Source organism: Cervus elaphus, chromosome 17 (genome assembly GCF_910594005.1).
Source record: "Cervus elaphus chromosome 17, mCerEla1.1, whole genome shotgun sequence".
Taxonomy (NCBI): domain Eukaryota; kingdom Metazoa; phylum Chordata; class Mammalia; order Artiodactyla; family Cervidae; genus Cervus; species Cervus elaphus.
The window spans coordinates 50,146,092-50,171,870 of NC_057831.1; the positions used below are offsets into that span (position 1 = coordinate 50,146,092).

Below are 25,779 nucleotides of genomic sequence, written 5' to 3' on the forward strand. Positions count from 1 at the left end.
GAACATGTAAAAATACAGGGACACATTTTAGAAAGAAGATAGACATAAAGCAGGCCAACAAAAGTTGTGTGTATTGCTTCTGACTTAAGTGTGATTATTCCATCACCTCTGATTCCTTAAAGAGTTCCATCTGGTTACTTAGATGCTTGACAGTGCAACAATATGTCACGTACATAACACACATTATGGTTTATAAACATTTTAATAAGTTTATTTGCATAATACTTGCAACATAACCCAAATGATCTATTAGAACAGTCATGTATGAAAGATTTTACTTGTATTAAATTATTTTTAGATTAAAAGCAAATTGAACACAAAATTCTGCCAAAGTTAACATTTTCCCTCCACTAGATTATGTACTAATGAAAACATATTCCATAATTTAGCAAATGACAAAGAAAAGGAACTCTCTCAATTTACCTGAAAAAACAGGCATTTGGTAAAGTGGGAATAGGGGTGAAAAAGTGAAAGTGATAGTCACACAGTTGTGTTTGACTCATTTTGAGACCCATGGCCTATAGCTTGTCAGGCTGCTCTGTCCAGGGAATTCCCAGGCGAGAATACTAGAGTGGGTTGCCATTCCCTTCTCAAGAGAATCTTCACGACTGACCTGGGGATCAAACCTGGATATCCTGCATTGTAGGCAGATTCTTTACCATCTGGGGTGGGTTGGGGAGGCACCAATTACTCTGATTGGCAAGTAGTTTTCATCACTTGACATCAGACAACCTACCCTGGCAGTAATGTACCTTATATGGAATTTCTGGCAGCAAACTATAAATCTTGAAAATATCATAGCCTAACTTTTATGCTGAATACCCCTAGCCTAATCTATGAGGCAATGAGGTTTCAGTGCACCTTGGATGGATAGTCATTCTAGGACTGAGAAATGAATGATCACAACCAACAATTAGCACTGTTAAAATAGATCAGATAATCATAGAATTCCCAAATTTACTTTTGCTTCAATAAGTTGATTTCACAAAGAAATCTGCTCATTGAATTTTTGTTTTGTACCTTTCTTTTCTACATTTCACCTTTTTGTGTCCTCATCTCAAAGCCCTTTTCCATATTCTCAGAAGTTTATTTATTCTCTTTCAAAAGAGTTTATTTCCTCTTTCAAAAACAAACCTAGTTTTCCCTGGAGATGGAGGAATGTTAGGTAACTAACCAAGAACTAGAGGATTTGCAACACTATCAGCTTTATTTTAATAGAAACTTACAACGTCACTATTTGAGTTCTTAGGAGGCAGAGTGAACAGGGACTGAACTTACATTAGTTTATTTTCTTTCATCTTTATCCCTACTTTAATACTTGTTTATAAACTGTGTGGAGAAAAGTGATTAACCAAGATATATAAATTTCCTAAGCTGCAGGGAGTGAGGAAAGGATATGAATGTAAATGTGAAAAGCTAAAAATTTATGCTCTCCTTTATCCCTAACTTCATTTTTTCCTGTCTTGCTGCTGTTAAATATAAATTTTCTTCATTGATTGAATTTAATATGTGACAAAGAAATAATTTTGTCTTTTTTACTTGACCTCCTGTGGGAAGATGTAGAAGATGCTCAATTGGTCATAAATGTAAAATTTACCCCAAATATCTTCAGATGATGCTAGACAAGAATTATAGTTCACCTGTGATATTCAGTTTTATTTTTTCTATTAAAAGGTATGATTCAAATGATGTCTCACCAAAAAGGCTATATGATAGATGCATGAGGTTGACAGAGAAATGCAGATATAATCTCGGAAGTTAGAATGGGCATTGAAAAACAAAAATGCTAATCAAGGTGCTTAATTTAAAAAAAAAATAGTCCATTGAAATGAACATCTGAATGATCAGTCTAAAGAGAAACAAGATGTTTTATTCTGGCAATTTAATTTAAAGTACAGTACAACTTCCCAGAGTTAGTAAAAGAAGTACTAAATTGATAGGACAATGAGGTTTTTTCTAAATGTGCTTTATGCAGTAGTACATGGAATATTTTTATTAGTTTTATGGCTTGTTATAAAAATTTGGCCATGTATTTAAATCATTTTATAATACATTTATGAAAAGGAAGTAATGGCAAAAATACTAGAAAAATACTAGAAATGAAGTTAGTAGATGCCTAGGAAATTTACTTACAGTTTTAAAACCTGCCTTTAAGAGAGAAACACTTACCTGAGTGCTTTTCCAGACCCTGCAGTACAGCTGGAATATACTAAAATGATATTTCTTAAGCTGAAAGTTTTGGTTCACTGAGTTTTAGAGATCCAGGTATTCCATGAGAATTTTTAAAGTTTTGAGTTTTATTAATATGATGATTAAAGTAATCTTTCAGCAGTTTTCAGTGATAATTTTCAGTTGAAGCTAAATTTAATGAAATAAAATATTTACTTTGCAAATCAGTATTTAGCCATTGATTGTGTGAACAATTATATTCTCTAGAGTCCAAAGGAAATTTTTTTTTCCTCTTTACAGTGGTCCATATTTTAGTTCAGTTGTGAGAAAAACCAAAATCAGAGATTTGGATAAGAAGCAAAGTCTTAAACAATGTGAAGGATTGGCCTAGAAGATACCAGCAAACACAAACTTTCTATAAAGGGCAAGAAAGCAAATATTTTAGACTTTGTAATTCAAGAATCAAAATCAAGGATATTGTGTAGAAAAAAAGAGACTAGATTTTTTTCAGCCATTTAAATGCGTAAATACCATTCTTAGGTGAGGAGACATACAAAAGAAGTGGGTTGGATTTGATCAAGAAATTACTTTGTTCATCCTGGAAAAGGAAATGGCAACTCTCTCCAGTATTCTTGCCTGGAAAATTCCATGAACAGGGGAGCCGGGTGGGCTACAGTTCATGGGGGTTTCAAAGAGTTGGACCAGACTAACACACACACAGACACACACACACACACACCCTGATATACTCCAAACTGCTGCAATTGAGATTAATTTTAGAATTCATTACTAAAATTCCCCTTCTTCATCTTACTTCAGGATTCCTCTGTTTGACCTGGACTGTGCTAGTATATGTCTTTATCCTGCAAACTCACTAATAATCAACCTTAGGTGTTAGACTATGTGATTACCCTGGTTACCAGAATCATTTCTTCTCATTGATCAGCTACATAAAAGTCTCATCCTTAGATCACAATAGGTAATCTCCTTAAGAGACACAGGTTGATGTGTCAGACATCCTCAGGCATCAGGAAAATGTCTCATTAATCTTCTCAATGAGGGGATTATCACTGTCCACTTCAGAAAAAAAAAAAAACAAAAAACTAAGAGTCCTGGAATTTACCAGTTTGGTTTAAAGGTGGGGAGCTTTGCTTTGGATTTTATCAGATCAAAAGCTTTAAACATTTTTCCTTTTAAATACCATGGACAGGGCTGATTATTTTGTCTATGCAGTTTATTTGTGTTGAGTAACAAATAATATGAAGTTTTATATTTAGAACACAATAGATATACCATAAAAATAAATACTGTGATCAATGTACAGGCATTTTTGGAGTGAGGTGTTATTTTTAGTTCTTTTTTATGTTTTCCAAATTGTATATGTAAATATATTTTATATGAACACTATAAAAAAGTGAGCATTTCAAAGTATCCTAAAGTTATGTGCAGTTGAATGAAAAGAATAATAAGATAAACAATTTAATTTTAAAACATTAAATACTTTTCATCTGTTAATACCTCCAAAGAAAACTGCTTTTAAAAAAAAATTAGATTATCATCCTTGTGAGACATTTGACATTAGCTATTTCCTATCTTGGCAAAGTAAATGTGATATGCTAAATAACTTCAGCAATTGTTGTTACTGAGATAGTGCAAAGGAAATAATCTTATATAAATCCTAAATATGAACTAATTTACTGCTAAACCTGTAAATTAAATATGAAGTTTACATTTTGAGAAAATGAACATATAACCACAAAGAAAAAAATCAGAAGCTACAATGAACCTATTGTCTAAGGTTAGATCAACATAGAGAGTGCAGAGTGCTTCAACTAGTAAACTGTGTTATATCAATATATACTTTCCTAATATGACTATCCCTGAAGTTTCAATCTGGGAATTATTGTAGAAAAACTTTTACTGTGTAGTCGTCAGCACTAGTTGATTTTGTTAAACCTCGAGAAACAAAGCTATTGAAAAAAACTACTATAAAAATCTATGCCTGGTCTAGAAACAATAGATGTTCTCATTGATTCAAGTAATCTGTGAATGTAACTGAAGAAAAGAAAAGATAAATTTTCAGTCATAACAATGAGTAGTGCCAGTCTACAGATGGTTTAAGAAATAGAAAGGGCAATTGAGAATGCTAGCATACTGGGAAACACTTCAAAGCTATAGGTGTTATCGACAAAGAGAAGATGAACAGGACAAGCAATATAGCCCTAATCCAGAGAAATTCATCCTTCAGTGAACTGTCTATTTTGTAATACTTACGCTTTGCTGCTGCTATGTCAAATACTGGGATGCGTAGTGAGATGTTTAGTGTACTGCCTATTGACTTCTCTCTTTAAATTGCTTGGAATACTCCAGGCTCATTTTTTTATTAGATGAAAACAAACAGTATAACAGGTGATTTGATTTTTCTCTCTGTTTAGGATTTATATGTGTTTCACAGCTAGTGTTTTGTTATCCTCAGGTTTAAAGCCTTTAAGTCGTCAGAGAAACACTCCCACTTGACTGTAAATATAAGTCAGATGGTTATAATGCCAGTGTTGCAGGTGGAAAAATAATCTTCACCCTATTGTAATTAGACCCAACACTGAGAAGAATCATGCATTGCTCTAGTGCTTCAGTGGAGATGAAGGCACCAATTTATACTTTAACTCTTCAAGAAGGGCAGAAAGATATGTAAACAGAAGCATATACCCTGGTTTAATTTCAACCTGAATTACAAATATAAAATAATTTTTCAGGATAGTGGATTAAAGCTGTTTGCCAGAAATTAACTTGGAAATATCATTTGCATTTCTTTCTTTCATCGGACTCATGAAGAAAGGCCTTGATGTCTATACCACTCATTACCCCACAACACCATGGCAAAGAGTTCCCAGAGGTGTCCCTCTTTCCACACAGGTTTAAAATAACCAGCATAGAGGAGTCAGATGGAACATATTTATTCTACTTACACTGTGGTCAACTTCTACAGGAAACTCTATATGTTCCTTTTAGTCCTAAACTTAATTTTTAGCTGTAAATTGATGCAATTTTAATCAGGGGGAAAGTCTTAGCTATGACTATGTGAAGCCTACCATAATTTCCAGGCTAAGATTCCAATCAGAAAGTGTATTCCAATAACCTCTTCTTAAAAATGGGATGCCACTTTTCAGCCTTCTCCAGTTGTTCAGGGAAACAACATTTGGGAAAAGTTAACTATTAAAATGGTCTCTGTCATTGTGATTTTTAAAGATATTTCTGTTCATTTTCCAAAATATGTTAGGTAACTTAACTCAGAATAACATTTCTAATATGTATCATATCCTTGCAGAAAAATTGCTAATAAATCTTTTTCCCTCTGAAGTATTTAACATTGTGCACTTCCTCCAGAAAATGTTGGTATAATTTATTAACTTAAAATAATGTGAGGTATATAAAACACAGTAATGGAATTTTGATGTACATGGAGCAAGAAACAAAGGTGTCTTCTCTTTTCCAGTTCAGTCACTCAGTCATGTCCTAAACCTTGTGACCACATGGACTGCAGCACGCCAGGCTTCCCTGTCCATCACAAACTCCCGGAGCTTACTCAAACTCATGTCCATCCAGTTGGTGATGCCATCCAACCATCTCATCCTCTGTCGTCCCCTTCTCCTCTTGCCTTCAATCTTTCCCAGTATCAGGGTCTTTTCGAGTGAGTCATTTCCTTGCATCAGGGGGTCAAAGTATTGGAGTTTCAACTTCAACATCAGTCCTTCCAATGAATATTCAGGACTGATTTGCTTGAGGATGGACTGATTGGATCTCCTTGCAGTCCAAGGGACTCTCAAAAGTCTTCTCCAACACCACAATTCAAAAGCATCAATACTTTGGTGCTTTTCTGGGTGCCTGATGACCTCAGCCAGCAATCAGAAGTTGTTTTGTGAAGTTTGCGCTGCATTCAGTTATTCTTTTGATGAATTTGTAGGAGAGAAAGTGGTCTCCCCGTCCTATTCCTCCGCCATCTAAGCAACCCATTATCTTCGAAAGGAGGTAGGACAAAATATAAAAGATAAAAAGAGAGACAAAAGAGCAAAGGACGGAGATCGTCCCAGGAAGGGAGTCTTAATAGAGGAAGTTTCCAGACACCAGGAAACCCTTGCACTGGTGGGTCTGGGGGAAGTGTTTGAATCTCAGAGGGCAACCTGACTGGGAGGGGAACAATAAATAAAACCCACATATTATGAGCCTAAAAGCAACTCCCAGCAGAAAAGTACCCCAGACACCCACATCCGCCACCAGCAAGTGGGGGCAGAACGGAGAGGAGCGGGTGGCATTTCTTAGGGTAAGGACCGGGCTTGAGTGCCCTGAGGACAATCAAAGGGAGCTTTTGTGAGTTACCAGCTTTAACTGTGGGACAGCAAAAGAGAGAGAGAAAATTAACCGGCCCGAACACACTGCCAGCCGTCCGCAGAACAAAGGGACTGAGCAAGTCCAGAGAAGAGCTCGCAGGCTGGGGACCGGCCCAGCCCCGCGGGAGGCAGGAGGCAGGGGGGAGGGGAAGGGGGCAGGCTCGGCCCCAAGGACCGCTTCCCCTACCGCACTGCAAACAGGCCTACAGTTTCTAATAGAAGACCTCCTGAGATTCTGGATGGTTGACATCCGCCGGGAGGGTTTCAGCGAGACACAGGGCGCAGGCACCCAACCGGCACAGGTGGGGACTGGGGCTGGGGACGCGGAGGGCAGAAGGCGCACGCACCTGACTGACCCGGGCAGAAACTGAGACTGGGACCGCGGAAGGGAGTGGGTGCGCCGCACCCAGGGAGAGTGCGCCCGTCAAGCTTCTGGCTGCCTGGACCGCTCTGACGGGGAAGGCACAAGAGCAGACGCAGCTTTTTATTCTGCACTTTTGTGGAACACCCGAGGGCTGGAACCGGGCGCAGCGCGGGGCGCGCTCCATATAGAGCAGCCGGGAGCCTGAGCAGCGCAGACGGAGAAAGCAGCGCCAGCCCCTCCCGGCAGCGCCAGCCCCTCCCCGCAGCGTCAGCCCCTCCCCGCAGCGCGACGGAACTAGCTACCTGAATAAGAGTCCGCCTCCGCCCGCCTGTGTCAGGGCAGAAATGAGGCTCTGAAGAGACCTGCAAACAGAAGCCAAATAAACAAAGGGAACCGCTTCAGAAGGGACCGGTGCAACAGATTAAAATCCCTGTAGAAAACACCGACTACACCGGAAGGGGCCTGTAGATATTGAGAAGTGTAAGCTGGAGCGAGGAGCTATCTGAAACTGAGCCGAACCCACACTGACTGCAACTGCTCCAGAGAAATTCCTAGATATATTTTTACTTTTTTTTTTTTAAGTAAGAAAAAAAAAATAAAAAAATTTTTTTCTTTTTTCTTTTTTCTCTTTTATTTTCTTTTCCCTATTACTCCCCCATCACTCCTTAACTTTCATTTTCATAGATTTTTATGATTTTTTTAATTAGGAAAATTTTTGTTTCATTTTTTTCTTCTTTTTTTTCCTTTTTCTCTTCTATTTTCTATTTTCCTTTTTCTCTTATTTCTTTTTAAAGTCCTCTATTACTCCTCTACTACTCCTTAATTTTCATTTTCATTACACTATAACCTTACCAAAAAAAAAAAAAAGAAGAAGAAGAGAAGTCCTATTTTTAAACCGAACTTCATATATATTTCTAAAATTGTTTTGTGTGTTTTGGTTTTTGTTTTTAATATAATATTTTTAAGAGTCTAACCTCTACTCTAGATTTTTAATTTTTGTTTTTCAGTATATGATGTAAATTGTGAACATTTAAGAATCCAATATTCAGTTCCCATTTTTATTCAGGAGTGTGTTGATTATTCTCTCCCAATCTTGACTCTCTGTTTTCTACCTCAGAACACCTCTATTTCCTCCTTTCCCCTTCTCTTCCCAATCCAATTCTGTGAATCTTTGTGGGTGTCTGGGCTACGGAGAACACTCTGGGAACAGACAACTGTGTAGATCTGTCTCTCTCCTCTTGAGTCCCCCTTTTTCTCCTCCTGCTCATCTCTATCTCCCTCCTCCCTCTCCTCTTCTTCATGTAACTCTGTGAACCTCTCTGGGTGTCCCTAATGGGGGAGAATCTTTTTGCCATTAACCTAGAAGTTTTATTATCAGTGCTGTATAGTTGGAGAAGTCCTGAGACTACTGGAAGAATAAAACTGAAATCCAGAGGCAGGAGACTTAAGCCCAAAACCTAAGAACACCAGAAAAGTCCTGACTACATGGAACTTTAAGTAATAAGAGACCGTCCAAAAGCCTCCATACCTACACTGAAACCAACCACCACCCAAGAGCCAATGAATTTTAGGGCAAGACATACCACGCAAATTCTCCAGCAACGCAGGAACATAGCCCTGAACATCAACATACAGGCTGCCCAAGGTCACACCTAACACATAGACCCATCTCAAAACTCATTACTGGGCACTCCATTGCTCTCCAGAGAGAAGAAATCCAGTTCCACGCACCAGAACACCGACACAAACTTCCCTAACCAGGAAACCTTGACAAGCCAATCGTCCAACCCCACCCACTGGGTAAAACCTCCACAATAAAAAGGAACCACAGACCTCCAGAATACAGAAAGCCCACTCCAGACACAACAATCTAAACAAGATGAAAAGACAGAGAAATACCCAACAGGTAAAGGAATATGAAAAATGCCCACCAAGTCAAACAAAAGAGGAGGAGATAGGGAATCTACCTGAAAAAGAATTTAGAATAATGATAATAAAAATGATCCAAAATCTTGAAAACAAAATGGAGTTACAGATAAATAGCCTGGAGACAAAGATTGAAAAGATGCAAGAAATGTTTAATAAAGACCTAGAAGAAATAAAAAAGAGTCAATTAAAAATGAATAATGCAATGAATGAGATCAAAAACACTCTGGAGGGAACCAAGAGTAGAATAACGGAGACAGAAGATAGGATAAGTGAGGTAGAAGATAAAATGGTAGAAATAAATGAAGCAGAGAGGAAAAAAGAAAAAAGAATCAAAAGAAATGAGGACAACCTCAGGGACCTCTGGGACAATGTGAAACGCCCCAACATTCGAATCATAGGAGTCCCAGAAGAAGAAGACAAAAAGAAAGGCCATGAGAAAATACTCGAGGAGATAATAGCTGAAAACTTCCCTAAAATGGGGAAGGAAATAGCCACCCAAGTCAAAGAAGCCCAGAGAGTCCCAAACAGGATAAACCCAAGGCGAAACACCCCAAGACACATATTAATCAAATTAACAAAGATCAAACACAAAGAACAAATATTAAAAGCAGCAAGGGAGAAACAACAAATAACACACAAAGGGATTCCCATAAGGATAACAGCTGATCTATCAATAGAAACCCTCCAGGCCAGAAGGGAATGGCAGGACATACTTAAGGTAATGAAAGAGAATAACCTACAACCTAGATTACTGTACCCAGCAAGGATCTCATTCAGATATGAAGGAGAATTCAAAAGCTTTACAGACAAGCAAAAGCTGAGAGAATTCAGCACCACCAAACCAGCTCTTCAACAAATGCTAAAGGATCTTCTCTAGATAGGAAATGCAGAAAGGTTGTATAAACGTGAACCCAAAACAACAAAGTAAATGGCAACGGGACCACACCTATCAATAATTACCTTAAATGTAAATGGGCTGAATGCCCCAACCAAAAGACAAAGATTGGCTGAATGGATACAAAAACAAGACCCCTATATATGCTGTCTACAGGAGACCCACCTCAAAACAAGAGACACATACAGACTAAAAGTGAAGGGCTGGAAAAAAATATTTCACGCAAACGGAGACCAAAAGAAAGCAGGAGTCGCAATACTCATATCAGATAAGATAGACTTTCAAATAAAGGATGTGAAAAGAGACAAAGAAGGACACTACATAATGATCAAAGGATCAATCCAAGAAGAAGATATAACAATTATAAATATATATGCACCCAACATAGGAGCACCGCAATATGTACGGCAAACGCTAACGAGTATGAAAGAGGAAATTAATACTAACACAATAATAGTGGGAGACTTTAATACCCAACTCACGACTATGGATAGATCAACTAAACAGAAAGTTAACAAGGAAACACAAACCCTAAATAACACAATGGACCAGCTAGACCTAATTGATATCTATAGGACAATTCACCCCAAAACAATCAACTTCACCTTTTTCTCAAGTGCACACGGAACCTTCTCCAGAATAGATCACATCCTGGGCCATAAATCTGGTCTTGGAAAATTCAAAAAAATTGAAATCATTCCAGTCATCTTTTCTGACCACAGTTCAGTACGATTAGATCTCAATTACAGGAAAAAATTGTTAAAAATTCAAACATATGGAGGCTAAATAACACGCTTCTGAATAACCAACAAATCATAGAAGAAATCAAAAAAGAAATCAAAATATGCATAGAAATGAATGAAAATGAAAACACAACAACCCAAAACCTATGGGACACTGTAAAAGCAGTGCTAAGGGGAAGGTTCATAGCATTACAGGCTTACATCAAGAAACACGAAAAAGGCCAAATAAATAACCTAACTCTACACCTAAAGCAATTAGAGAAGGAAGAAATGAAGAACCCCAGGGTTAGCAGAAGGAAAGAAATCTTAAAAATTAGGGCAGAAATAAATGCAAAAGAAACTAAAGAGACCATAGCAAAAATCAACAAAGCTAAAAGCTGTTTTTTTGAAAAAATAAGCAAAATTGACAAACCATTAGCAAGACTCATTAAGAAACAAAGAGAGAAGAACCAAATTAACAAAATTAGAAATGAAAATGGAGAGATCACAACAGACAACACTGAAATCCAAAGGATCATAAGAGATTACTACCAGCAGCTCTGTGCCAATAAAATGGACAACTTGGATGAAATGGACAAATTCTTAGAAAAGTATAACTTTCCAAAACTGAACCAGGAAGAAATAGAAGATCTTAACAGACCCATCATAAGTAAGGAAGTCGAAACTGTAATCAGAAATCTTCCAGCAAACAAAAGCCCAGGACCAGATGGCTTCACAGCTGAATTCTACCAAAAATTTAGAGAAGAGCTAACACCTACCTTACTCAAACTCTTCCAGAAAATTGCAGAAGAAGGTAAACTTCCAAACTCATTCTATGAGGCCACCATCACCCTAATCCCAAAACCAGACAAAGATGCCACAAAAAAAGAAAACTACAGGCCAATATCACTGATAAACATAGATGCAAAAATCCTTAACAAAATTCTAGCAAACAGAATCCAACAACATATTAAAAAAATCATACACCACGACCAAGTGGACTTTATCCCAGGAATGCAAGGATTCTTTAATATCCACAAATCAATCAATGTAATACACCACATTAACAAATTGAAAGATAAAAACCATATGATTATCTCAATAGATGCAGAGAAAGCCTTTGACAAAATTCAACACTCATTTATGATTAAAACTCTCCAGAAAGCAGGAATAGAAGGAACATACCTCAACATAATAAAAGCTATATATGACAAACCCACAGCAAGCATCACCCTCAATGGTGAAAAATTGAAAGCATTTCCCCTGAAATCAGGAACAAGACAAGGGTGCCCACTCTCACCACTACTATTCAACATAATGTTGGAAGTTTTGGCCACAGCAATCAGAGCAAAAAAAGAAGTAAAAGGAATCCAGATAGGAAAAGAAGAAGTGAAACTCTCGCTGTTTGCAGATGACATGATCCTCTACATAGAAAACCCTAAAGACTCTTCCAGAAAATTACTAGAGCTAATCAATGAATATAGTAAAGTTGCAGGATATAAAATTAACACACAGAAATCCCTTGCATTCCTATATACTAACAATGAAAAAACAGAAAGAGAAATTAAGGAAACAATACCATTCACCATTGCAACAAAAAGAATAAAATACTTAGGAGTATATCTACCTAAAGAAACAAAAGACCTATACATAGAAAACTATAAAACTTTGATGAAAGAAATCAAAGAGGACACAAACAGATGGAGAAACATACCGTGTTCATGGATTGGAAGAATCAATATTGTCAAAATGGCTATTCTACCCAAAGCAATCTATAGATTCTATGCAATCCCTATCAAGCTACCAACGGTATTTTTCACAGAACTAGAACAAATAATTTCACAATTTGTATGGAAGTACAAAAAACCTCGAATAGCCAAAGTAATCTTGAGAAAGAAGAATGGAACTGGAGGAATCAACCTGCCTGACTCCAGACTCTACTACAAAGCCACAGTCATTAAGACAGTATGGTACTGGCACAAAGACAGAAATATAGACAAATGGAACAGAATAGAAAGCCCAGAGATAAATCCACGAACCTATGGACACCTTATCTTTGACAAAGGAGGCAAGGATATACAATGGAAAAAAGACAACCTCTTTAACAAGTGGTGCTGGGAAAACTGGTCAACCACTTGCAAAAGAATGAAACTAGAACACTTTCTAACACCATATACAAAAATAAACTCAAAATGGATTAAAGATCTAAATGTAAGACCAGAAACTATAAAACTCCTAGAGGAGAACATAGGCAAAACACTCTCCGACATAAATCACAGCAAGATCCTCTATGACCCACCTCCCAGAAAATTGGAAATAAAAGCAAAACTAAACAAATGGGACCTAATGAAACTTAAAAGCTTTTGCACTACAAAGGAAACTATAAGTAAGGTGAAAAGACAGCCCTCAGACTGGGAGAAAATAATAGCAAATGAAGCAACAGACAAAGGATTAATCTCAAAAATATACAAGAAACTCCTGCAGCTCAATTCCAGAAAAATAAATGACCCAATCAAAAATGGGCCAGAGAACTAAACAGACATTTCTCCAAAGAAGACATACAGATGGCTAACAAACACATGAAAAGATGCTCAACATCACTCATTATTAGAGAAATGCAAATCAAAACCACAATGAGGTACCATTACACGCCAGTCAGGATGGCTGCTATCCAAAAGTCTACAAGCAATAAATGCTGGAGAGGGTGTGGAGAAAAGGGAACCCTCTTACACTGTTGGTGGGAATGCAAACTAGTACAGCCGCTATGGAAAACAGTGTGGAGATTTCTTAAAAAACTGGAAATAGAACTGCCATATGACCCAGCAATCCCACTTCTGGGCATACACACTGAGGAAACCAGATCTGAAAGAGACACATGCACCCCAATGTTCATCGCAGCACTGTTTATAATAGCCAGGACATGGAAGCAACCTAGATGCCCATCAGCAGATGAATGGATAAGGAAGCTGTGGTACATATACACCATGGAATATTACTCAGCCTTTAAAATGAATTCATTTGAATCAGTTCTAATGAGATGGATGAAACTGGAGCCCATTATACAGAGTGAAGTAAGCCAGAAAGATAAACATCAATACAGTATACTAACACATATATATGGAATTTAGAAAGATGGTAATGATAACCCTATATGCAAAACAGAAAAAGAGACACAGAAATACAGAACAGACTTTTGAACTCTGTGGGAGAAGGTGAGGATGGGATGTTTCAAAAGAACAGCATGTATATTATCTATGGTGAAACAGATCACCAGCCCAGGTGGGATGCATGAGACAAGTGCTCCGGCTTGGTGCACAGGGAAGACCCAGAGGAATCGGGTGGAGAGGGAGGTGGGAGGGGGGATCGGGATGGGGAATTCATGTAACTCCATGACTGATTCATGTCAATGTATGACAAAACCCACTGAAATGTTGTGAAGTAATTAGCCTCCAACTAATTAAAAAAATAAATAAATAAATAAAAAATAAAATAAAACCTTGTTTACAACTAAAAAAAAAAAAAATACTTTGGTGCTTAGCTTCCTTTATAGTACAAATCTCACATCCATACATGACTACTGGAAAAACCATAGCTTTGACTAGACAGACGTTTGTTGGCAAATTAATGTCTCTGCTTTTTACTATGCTGTCTAGGTTGGTCATAACTTTTCTTCCAAGGAGCAAGCGTCTTTTATTTTCATGGCTGAAGCTACCATCTGCAGTGATTTTGGAGCCCCCTCCCCCAAAATAAAGTCTCTAACTTTTTCCACTGTTTCCCCATCTATTTGCCATGATGGGGACATGGCATGCACTCAGATGCTGTGTGGACCCAGATGCCACGATCTTAGTTTTCTGAATGTTGAGTTTTAAGCCAATTTTTTCACTCTTCTCTTTCACTTTAAGCAAGAGGCTCTTTAGCTCTTTTTGGACTTCTGCCATAAGTGTGGTGTCATCTGCATATCTTAGGTTATTGACATTTCTGGAAATCTTGATCCCAGCTTGTGCTTAATCCAGCCCATCATTTCTCATGATGTACTCTGCATATAAATTAAATAAGCAGGGTGACAATATACAGCCTTGACATACTCCTTTCTCAATTTGGAACATCTGTTGTTCCATGTCCAGTTCTAACTGTTGCTTCCTGACCTGCATACAGACTTTTCAAGAGGCAGGTCAGGTGGTCTGGTATCCCCATCTCTTTCAGAATTTTCCTCAGTTTGTTGTGACCCACACAGTCAAAGACTTTGGTGTAGTCAATAAAGCAGAAGTAGATGTTTTTCTGGATCTCTCTCGCTTTTTCTATGATCCAACAGATGTCAGCAGTTTGCTCTCTGGTTCCTCTACTTCTTCTAATTCCAGCTTGAACATCTGGATGTTCACAGTTCACATACCATTGAAGCCTGGTTTGGAGAATTTTGAGCATTACTTTGCTAGCATGTGAGATGAGGGCAATTGTGTGGTAGTTTGAGCATTCTTTGGGATTGCCTTTCTTTGGGATTAGAATGAAACCTGACCTTTTCCAGTCCTGTGGCCAATGCTGAGTTTTCCAAATTTGCTGGCACATTGAGTGTAGCACTTTCACAGCATCATCTTTTAGGATTTGAAATAGCTCAACTGGAATTCCATCACCTCCACTAGCTTTATTCGTAGTGATACTTCCTAAGGCCCACTTGACTTTGCGTTCTAGGATGTCTGGTAGGTAAGTGATCACACCATTGTGGTTATTTGGTCATGAATATCTTTTTTGTATAGTTCTTCTATGTATTCTTGCCACCTCTTCTGCTTCTGTTAGGTCCATGCCATTTCTGTCCTTTATTGTGCCCATCTTTGCATGAAATGTTCCCTTGATATCTGTAATTTTCTTGAAGAGATCTCTAGTCTTTCCCCTCCTATTGCTTTCTTCTATTTCTTTGCATTGATCACTGAGGAAGGCTGTCTTATCTCTCCTTGCTATTCTTTGGAATTCCGCATTCAATGAGTATATCTTTTCTTTTCTCCTTTGTTTTCATGTTTTTTCTTTTATCAGCTATTTGTAAGGCCTCCTCAGACAACCATTTTGCCTTTTTGCATTTCTTTTTCTTGGGGATGCTCTTGATCACTGCCTCCTGTACAGTGTCATGAACCTCCATCCATGGTTCTTCAGGCACTCTATCAGATGTAATCCATTCAATCTATTTCTCATTTCCTCTGTATAATTGTAAGGGGTTTGATTTAGGTCGTACATGAATGGTCTAGTGGTTTTCCCTATTTTCTTCCTTTTAAGTCTGAATTTGGCAATAGGGAGTTCATGATCTGATCACAGTCAACTCCCAGTCTTATTTTTGTTGACTGTTTAGAACTTCTCTATATTTGGCTGCAAAGAATATAATCAATCTGATTACAGTATTGACCATCTCATAATGTCCAAGTGTAGAGTCTTGTCTTGTGTTGTTGGAAGAGGGTGTTTGTATCTTTTGTAGTGCTGTGAAATAGATGGATATATCCAGAGGAAAACAAATATTGAAACTGATAAGAACTTGTCATGGTCAATGATGAGAAAATAGAAGTTGCTTGGGATAACTTGTGCAACATCTATCCTTAGAATTTTGTAGTAGGAATAACCACTCAGAGAATTCTAAGATCAGAAATGAAGATGGATAGAATGAGAGATGAAGAGGTTTTACAGGCAAAAATAATTGTGTATAAAGAACAGGGCTCAGAGAGAGCAGGAAAGTTTGAAGAACTGAAAGAGGTTCAAGATAGTGAAATGACAGAGGAGGATGGGTATGCACAAATTGGGGGTAGAACATGGAAGGACAGGGAGTAAGTATAATGGGGATAATGGTAAGAAAAGGATGAACCACCCAGAGGTTGCTCTCTTCTCCTTTTCTGGAGAAAAATCTGAATATTATGATTGAATTATTTAGTGTCCAATTTCAAAGAACTGAGACATTCTCAGATTGTCCCAGTTGTGACAAATAAGAACATACAGAATCCATCTTAGCAGCTGAATCTCTGTCTCTCAGAGAATTGGATGTTTATTCATTAAACCATCCAGTTTCAACACTTACATTTACCTGACTGCCATAGATCACCTTATCCATTCTTAGCCACAGCTATGACTTGACTCATCTCTTCTGCTGTCATTTTTGCTGTTGTGGTCCATAGCTATGTTTTTTAGATGTACTCTGTTCAATATGGTAGCCACTAGCCACACATGGCTATTTAAAAATGAATTTAATTCAATTAACACTCCTCAGTTTCAGTTCTGTTATAGTCTGACTTAGGCAGAATGATTGAGCTCATTGGCTGCTGCAATGAGCAGTGACCTTGCTGCAGTGACCTTTGAGGTCATTCTGCTGCAATTGATTGAGTAGGGGGTGAGGTAAAGGAAAAAATTATAACCAAACCAGAAGGAAATCCTTGAATCTGCTGCTTTTAGTGGCAGAAGGAGGCTACAGGCATCATATCATATATATTTCAACAAATATTTGCTATGATTAATGCCAAAGATACAACATTGAAGAAGACGTGCTCTGTGAACTTAAAGAATGTGTTGGTTGGAACACTGGTAATACTAAATGCAATAGAAATACCACAGTAGGGAAATACATATGTAAGATTGTTAGGGCATAAAAAGACTGATCTGGCTGGGGAGGCTAACAAAGGAGGCTCATTAAAGATTAACCTGGAAAGATTAAGAGGAATTAGACCGTAAGAAGAAAATAGATATCCCAAGCAGAGTGAACAGCAATGCTAAAGGTTAAAGGTAAGAAAACAGAGAAATCAGATGTACCTTCCAGGGTCCAGCATTCCAGGAGAACAGTGTGGAAGAGAGGCAGGTGTCCTTATAGCCCAGCATCCAGCTCTATGTTTTAGTTCCATTTTTTATACTTACACTGTATATCATTTAATTTTTCTTCCACACTATTTTGATACATCACTAATGGCTCTTTTCATTGGCTCTTTTCATCAACAAAGCAGTCTTTCTAACTTCTTTTGTTAAAAATCACCTCACTTTTTCTTTACCAGTTGTTTGCATTAAAAGGGTTTCATTTTCTCTGGTCACATATTGGGTAACTCATGTTGGGCTAATTTGACCCTCTCTCCAATGCAGAGGAGAACCAAAATCAGAAAATGATTTAGCTTATCGATTCTGATTGTGTCATGCTGAAGATTATTCCTTAGTGACTGCTGCCTAGAGCCCCAGGGCTGTTTCTGAAGAGCCCTGTTAGAGTTTACCTACTACTTACCTTTTATCAAATATTTTAATCTTAATACCTGCAATATGTGCTTAATGATATTCTTTGAGGAAAAAATCAATACTGGAAAATGGATGCATATTATCAGTGTTTTATTCATTCAGTTTTATCTTTCTACCTTTTGAGTTGAATCTTCCTTAATCTCTTCATGACCACTCAGTGCCCTAGTTAAGCATCTTCACTGTTTCTGAATTTGCCTGGGAGATTTCAGGCTCTAGGTCATTCTCCCCCACCCCCAATTGTGTACCCCCAAATCCTGCCCACTGTACAAGGCCTAGCTCAGCCTTAGATTCCCCACCACTTTCTCTGATTGTTTCAGCTCAAAAATCATCTAATTCCTCGAAACCAATTTGGGAGATAAATATCATTTCTTCATTTCTCATTTCCTATAGGAGAGAACTTCACAAAATCCTCGACTTCTTGCCGCACATCTCGCTCCTTCTCACAGCAGCAAAGTAAATTGATTTGTGGATGAGACACAGACATTTGCCCATTTTCTTTCTTGAATCCAAAGAAATTTGCTTTTCTTTTTCAATTAAAATAGCCCACAGGGGATTATTTGATCAGAGGGGATTATATTTTTCTTTCCTTTCCCTGGTAGAACATTTGCTTCTTGCATTTATTTACATCCCCATCCCATAGATTTTGTTATAAAGCTAAGGCTGTTAGATAAAAATGGGGTTGGAGATGGAGACAGAGATAACCTACAGATTTCTAAGCATCTTCTGCAGATTTCTTGTTACATGAATGCTAGTGAAAACAGTGTCTCCCTAAGACTCCCAAGACTGATAAAAATTTCAAGCTCCTCAAATTGGTAAAATACTTACTATAATATCATCTTTGCTTTTGAGGTCTCTTTTTAGTAAGGAAAATCATGTCCCGATTCTGAAGAATTTCAAGAGTGACATTACATGTAGTTATGGAACAATATTCTTGGAAGTAATTGAGCACATTTTCTGCTAAATCATTCAGCATATTTCAACAGTCTCAATATTCACTAATGCACTAATTTTGAGTGACTGATTGCTGATTATAGGTATCTTTATTCATTGTTCATGAAAAGTGACTGTGATTTATAATAAGGCAAAGAGCCAAAAAAGTGGGTCATAATGCTTTTCTTTGAGATTAGCTTCACTATTTATGATACACTTTGGCAAAACTTTGAATATGTGTTTTAAAATCTGGAATATACAAGAAATAACATTCACCCCTAATGTTGCTTTGAGAATAATGTAAATTAATATACATCAAAATGTTCTTTGTTTTAAGCTCCCTTAGACCCATTACTGATTAATATGTTCTGAGTTTTATATTTAACAATCTGTTAGTACAATATACATACACATCCTCTGCCTGCTGTTTTTAATGTTTTTATGCAGCATCTCAATTTCTATATATATATATATATACACAAATACACACATATAATATACATTAATACTGTCAATTCCAACTGAAGACAAATTGCTATCTGCATGCTTAGCTGTAACATGTATTTTTAAACCTAGGGAATGACTATGAAGTTCATAATACAAAAGAGCATGTCTTGGTGAAATAGTGGGATAGAAATCGATAAACTTATAAAGAACTAGAAAGAAATGAGATAACGGGAGATTCTGTGCTTATAATAAAAAATACATTTTTAATTTACATTTACATTTCATAGACTCTATTATGCCTGCGTACATACTCAGTCGTGTCTGACTATTTGCAATCCCTGGACTGTAGCCCACCAGGCTCCTCTGTCCATGGGGTTTTCAGGTAAGAATACTGGAATGGGTTACCATGTCCTACTCCAGGAGATCTTCCTGACCCAGGGATCAAACACATGTCTCTTATATCTGCAGCATTGGCAGGCTGGTTCTTTACCACTAACACCAGCTGGGAAGCCCATACTATGTTATAACTGAGGTTAATTTCAGTTAATTTGTAGAGATAGGAGGAAAATTACTGAAGGCTTAGAAGTTTCTTTCTTTCTTTTTTTTTAATTTTATGCTTTCAGAATGATAACAATAAAAATAACAATGTTAAAAGCCACCATTATTCGTCAACTACCCGTGTTCCAGGCTCTGAATTTAATATCATCCCATCATCATATCTTAGTACATAAGTGAGTTTTTATTATCTCCATTTTCAGATGGAGAAATTGTCAATCAAGTTCAAATACACTGCTTGGCTATTAACTGAAAGAACTGGGAATCCCACACACTATCAGAATGACTTCAAGGTTCATACTTCCATGTGCTTAATATCATCCCCCATCATCTTCCAATGCAGACTTTCAAAACTGCTTCAGTAGTTGTGCTTTGTGCAGAGAATTCTCCTAATTAGCACAGCACACACTGTGAGGACAGGACGAGAGTTCCTTTCTAGAGCAGAATTTCTCAGCAGTGACACTGTGAACATTGTAGCTCAGATAAATCACACACGAGGGTGTTTAGGAACATCCCTGACTTCTACCTGCTAGATGCCAGTAGTACCTCCTCCTCAGTGATTACAATTTTAAAATGTCTCCAGTCCTTACCAAATATGTCTTCTTCCCAGAATGAGAGAATTACCCTTAGTTGAAAACCACTGTTATAGAGGTCATTTTCTCTTTAATCAGGCCAAATTCCAGGACAATACTGAGAAATACCTGCTCTGCAGTATCTTACATGGTGCTCATAATGTAGAATTTTTAAATACATATTTTCCAAAACCAGTATGCCATTTAAGAGAAAGTGAATACAGTAGATTATTAATGTTCTGAATTGGAGTCAATTTTATAAACATACATTAAAGAAATTGTTAGAAAGCTATCTCTATTTCTGGCACTGTTTCCTTTTCTGTATCTCCTTACTCATCCTGTCTCTATACTCTTCCTTTCCCTTCCCTTCTTTCTTTCCTCCTTCCCTTGATTCCTCTCTTTATCTTCCTCTCTCCTTCCCTTTCTTCCTTTTTTCCTTCTTTCCCCCTTCTATTTCTTCCTTTTCCCTTCATTTCTCCTTTCATTGCTGAAACAGGTTAAAAAGAAACACAATGACATGTGCATTTCAGCAGTACATGCATATCTTAGTCTTGAATGTTCTAGTCACTTCAGCAATTGGAGAGAAAAAAAAAAAAAAAAAGCTAAAAAGCTAAATAATTGGGAGATTGTGAATTTGCATGAGAATTTAGACTCCAGAATGACTCATGTCACATTTTCTACAAATAGTTTTGAAAAAGGCTTTTATTTTAATGGGAAATTACATACCCCCATTGGAATTGAAATAAATCAATTGCTACAAATGATGCTTGAATTAAAACATCTATCTGTACTGGTCTTAATTTTCTGTAGATAACAGTTTCCTGATATATTTTCTTTTCTTTTTTCACCAAGATAAAATGCAGTAGAGAGTGCTGGGTCCAGCAATTTAAATGGTACTTATTAAACACAGTAAGCCAAGTATATTTGGAGTCATTTACTACCTAGTTAAAAAGCCATTTCTTCTTTCTGTATGCAATTCCTTTGAGTCAATTGGAGCTACAAGATGGTTATATTGAGAGTAAATGTTTCTTTCTTAAATATTTGCTGTCTTTTCTTATTTGATGAAGATACTAAGAGTTTTTAAGTGAGAAGAAGAATCCATATGCTAAGCTGTGTCCGACTCTACAACCCCACGGACTGCAACATGCCAGGCTTCCCTGTCCTTCAACAGCTCCTGGAGCTTGCTCAAACTCATGTCCATGTGTCAATGATGCCACTCAATCATCTCATCCTCTGTCATCTGCTTCTCCTCCTGCCCTCAGACTTTCCCAGCATTAGGGTCTTTTCCAATGAATTGGTTCTTCTCATCAGGGGGCCAAAGTATTGGAGCTTCAACTTCAGCATCAGTCCTTCCAATGAATACTCAGGGTTGATTTCCTTTAGGATTGACTGGTTTGATCTCCTTGCTGTCCAAGGGACTCTCAAGAGTCTTCTCCAGCATGACAATTTGAAAGCATCAGTTCTTCGGTGGTCATCCTTCTTTATGCAGTAATTTGAAATAAATAAAATGCAGCAGACCTTAAACTGTTTAGGCAACAAACACGACATTTAAAGTCAGAAGAGTATTTTGCTCACTTTGGATTACCTTAGCTACTTACCATTATCTTAAAAAAAAAAAGACAATATAGATGTGACTCTCTAGTATTGAAATACATAAATAACTTATAGGAAAATATGCTATTCTCTGAAAATAATTTGAAATCTTAGCAAGTTATTGACGGGAAAAAAAAACATGCTTCTTACAGACATGTAAAAAAATCACATATCTCTCTGTTCTCTTGGAGTCTGCCCACTTCTTACCTCTTTAGTGAATTTAGGTTTAAAGATAATGTTACTCACATCTCTAAACTCGGTAGAGAATGGTGCCATCTCTAAATGGCACCATTTTGTTGGTTTTAGTTAGAATTTCCTCCAATTCATGTGAGTGTTAGTTGGTCTGCTATTAAAATTCAGAACAGGCATTGACTGAATGGTCGGAATATCATGCTTCGTTGTTTAGATGTATGGAGTAGGGGCATAAAAATTAGAACTAAGATAGAGAAGATTAGGGCTAGAACCCCTCCTAGTTTATTGGGAATTGATCGTAGAATTGCATATGCAAATAGGAAGTACCATTCGGGCTTAATATGAGGGGGCGTATTGAGTGGGTTTGCTGGAGTATAGTTATCTGGGTCTCCGAGCAAATCTGGTGCAGACAGTACTAATAGTATTAGGAAAAGAATTAGAAGTAGGACACCTAGAATATCTTTGATGGTATAGTAAGGGTGGAATGGGATTTTGTCTGCATCTGATGGGATTCCTGTTGAATTATTGGATCCTGTTTCATGGAGGAAGAGTAAATGGACTATGGCAAGTGCTGCAATGGTAAATGGGAGAATAAAGTGGAAGGCAAAGAATCGAGTTAGGGTTGCTTTATCTACTGAAAAGCCCCCTCAAATTCATTCGACCAGGTTTGTGCCGATGTATGGAATTGCTGAGAGGAGGTTGGTGATGACTGTTGCTCCTCAGAATGATATTTGTCCTCATGGTAGGACATATCCTACAAATGCTGTGGCTGTCACTGTGAATAGAAGAATTACTCCGATGTTTCACGTTTCTAGGAAAGCATATGACCCATAGTATAGGCCTTGTCCTACATGTATAAATAGGCAAATGAAGAATATTATTGCTCCGTTTGCATGTATGTATCGGATAATTCAGCCATAATTGATATCTCGGCAAATATGGGTAACGGAGTAGAATATGTTATTGTGTCGGATGTATAGTGTATTGATAGGAATAGGCCTGTTAGGATTTGTAGGATTAAGCAGATTCCTAGCAGGGAGCCTAAGTTTCATCATGATGAGATGTTTGATGGGGCTGAGAGGCCAATGAATGCGTTGTTTACACTTTTTATTAGTGGGTGGGATTTTCGAATTAGTGTTCTTGTAGTTGAATGACCACGATGGTTTTTCATATCATTAGTCATGGTTAGATTCCATGTGAGAATAATGATAGCATACACTGTATTTATTTTAAGTATCATTTTTGTGCTTGGTTTTGTGCTTTAGTTGGTTAACTAAAATAACCAACAGAGTCCTTCTTGAAATTCTTTGTGAATTTTGCTTAACTGCTTCTATGTCTTAAGCCTGGTCAGTAAGAATATTACATCTGGAAAGATTTCCTCTACCTAGAGCTAACTCCCCTGGAGAAGGAAATGGCAACACACTCCAATACTCTTGTCTGGAAAATTCCATGGACAGAGGAGATGGGCAGGCTACAGTCCATGGGATTGCAAAGAGTTGGACACAACTGTGTGACTAACTTTCACTTTCAGAGCTAACTAGGGCGGCTGGGGGACAGAATATTTCCTCTGATCTGTATTTGGGAAAAAACAAACAAACAAACAAACAAAACCCAGAAGCAATTATTACCCTTAAGATGTTTTTTTCAGGGAGAGATGCATTGTGAGCACTGTCTTCCACAGCTAGTACAAGAAATAATCTGAGATAGAGTTTTAAATGACATTTCCAGTGTCATTTCTGTATGGCTTCTTTCTTGTTCTGGGCTTCCCTGATTGCTCAGATGGTAAAGACTCTGCCGGTAATGCAGGAAACCTGGGTTCGATCTCTGGGTCGAGAAGATCCCCTGGAGAAAGAAATGGCTATCCACTCCAGTATTCTTGCCTGGAGAATTCCATGGACAGAGGAGCCTGGTGGGCTACAGTCCATGGGGCTGAAGAGTTGGACATGACTGAGTAACTAACACTTTCGCTTGTTCCAGGTTATTTGACCTAGCACTACATACTTTTTTTTTTCAGCTTGCTTTTCTTGATGTTTCCATTCATCCAGGAGGTATATCTGTCTGCAATAAGAGAAAAGGAAGTTTCAAACCTGTAGTTATTTGATTATTTCTGGATTTCTTCATTCATGTCAGCAACAGCTCATTTTCAAATTAGCATAAAGTAATCTAGTATGTACGTACATACACATACACACACATACACATGGCTTACTATATATCTGATACTATTCCGGGAGCTTTATTAATAGTAACTTATTTAACCTTTGAAAAAACCCTATGAGAAAGTTGCTTGTAATTATGCCACTGTCAGGTAAGAAATCTGAGATACAGAAAGTTTTGGCAAGTTGACCAAGGTCAACTAGTGAATTGCCAATTCAAACCCAGGCCATTGGTCTCTAGAGTCTGCCCTTCACCACTATGTACTACCACCTCATTGACAAGTAAAGTCACATTCACTCCAGCTCTTCAGACACAGGATAGCTGACTATTTGCACATGCTTCTCAGCAGCAAGAGAGACTTTCTGGGCTCTGGATGTATATCTCCTTCAAAAAATATTTCCTATAAATCAGAGGCATCTCACGCTCTTGAATAATCTAGTGGGCTTCAGATGCCAGGGAAAAGCTGACTTCAGAGGTGGTCCCAAGTGGACAGAGTACACAGCTTTATGGTACAGCATCTTTGCAAGGGAACTTAAATAATTCTGGAGGTGCTATGAGCACAGTTTTTGGCCTACATAAGACTGCTGAATTTCTGTGAATTATAACTTCTATGTATGTTTGATTATAATTCATAGAACTCAAACTTCAAAAGTGAGATTAATAAAAATTCAAGATATAGGGTTTACAAGACATAAATCCAAGTCAATAATATGATTATTCAAATCTTAGAAATATGTCTCAGATGGTCAACTTTAGACTTATAAGGACCTTACTTCAACATAAGTAACTACAACAGATTCTAAGTTCCCAGAGGTCAGGTAGCATATCTACATGACTCAGCATTTAATTAACCCAGTTCACGGCACATAGTTTGATGCCCAATATCAGGTGACAAAGGAAGGAAGAAGAGAGCATGAAAAGAAAGGTGGAAGCAGAGAGGGAGGGAAGGAGAAAATGGGAGGAAAGAAGACAATCTTTTAACTCGTTTCCCCTGCTCTCTAATGGAAAATTCCTCAGATGAACGGTCTTATAATTTTCACTATGAACATGTTCAGATGCGTTAGCCTGCTTTAGAAAGGATGAATTCACCAAAATTACCTCTCCATTCTAAAGTTGTTCAAATTATCTTGCAGAAAAAGAAATTCTCTCACAAAAATCTATTGTTGTTCAGTCACTAAGTCATGTCTGACTATTAGCAACCCATGGACTGCAGCATTCCAGGCTTCTCTGCCCTACACTATCTTCCAGATTTTGCTCAAATTCATGTCCACTGAGTCAGTGATGCCATCCAACCATCTCATCCTCTGTCTCCACCTTTTTCTCCTCCCTTCAATCTTTCCCAGCATCTGTTCCAATGAGTCAGCTCTTTGCATCAGGTGGCCAAAGTACTGGATCTTCAGCTTCAGCATCAGTCCTTCCAATGAATATTCAGGGTTGATTTCCTTTAGGATTGACTGGTTTGATCTCCTTGCTTTCCAAGGGACTCTCAAGTGTCCTCTCCTGCACCAAATTTGTTCAAATTAGGTTGTAGAAAAAGCACTTCTCTCACAAAAATCTATAGACATCTATAATTTCCACGTAGGACATACAAAATTATTACAATTAAACACACCATTCTCTTTCTCTT

General features: G+C 37.6%; 1 long non-coding RNA gene across 1 annotated transcript; it reads right to left on the bottom strand.

Annotated features, from left to right (window-relative positions):
- Positions 1-398: 398 nt before the first annotated feature.
- LOC122673578 lies at positions 399-22,343 on the bottom strand. The gene is made up of 3 exons (XR_006334728.1): positions 22,241-22,343; positions 13,313-13,326; positions 399-409 (listed from the first exon to the last, which is right to left on the bottom strand). It is a non-coding gene; the product is annotated as an uncharacterized LOC122673578 (long non-coding RNA).
- Positions 22,344-25,779: the final 3,436 nt, after the last annotated feature.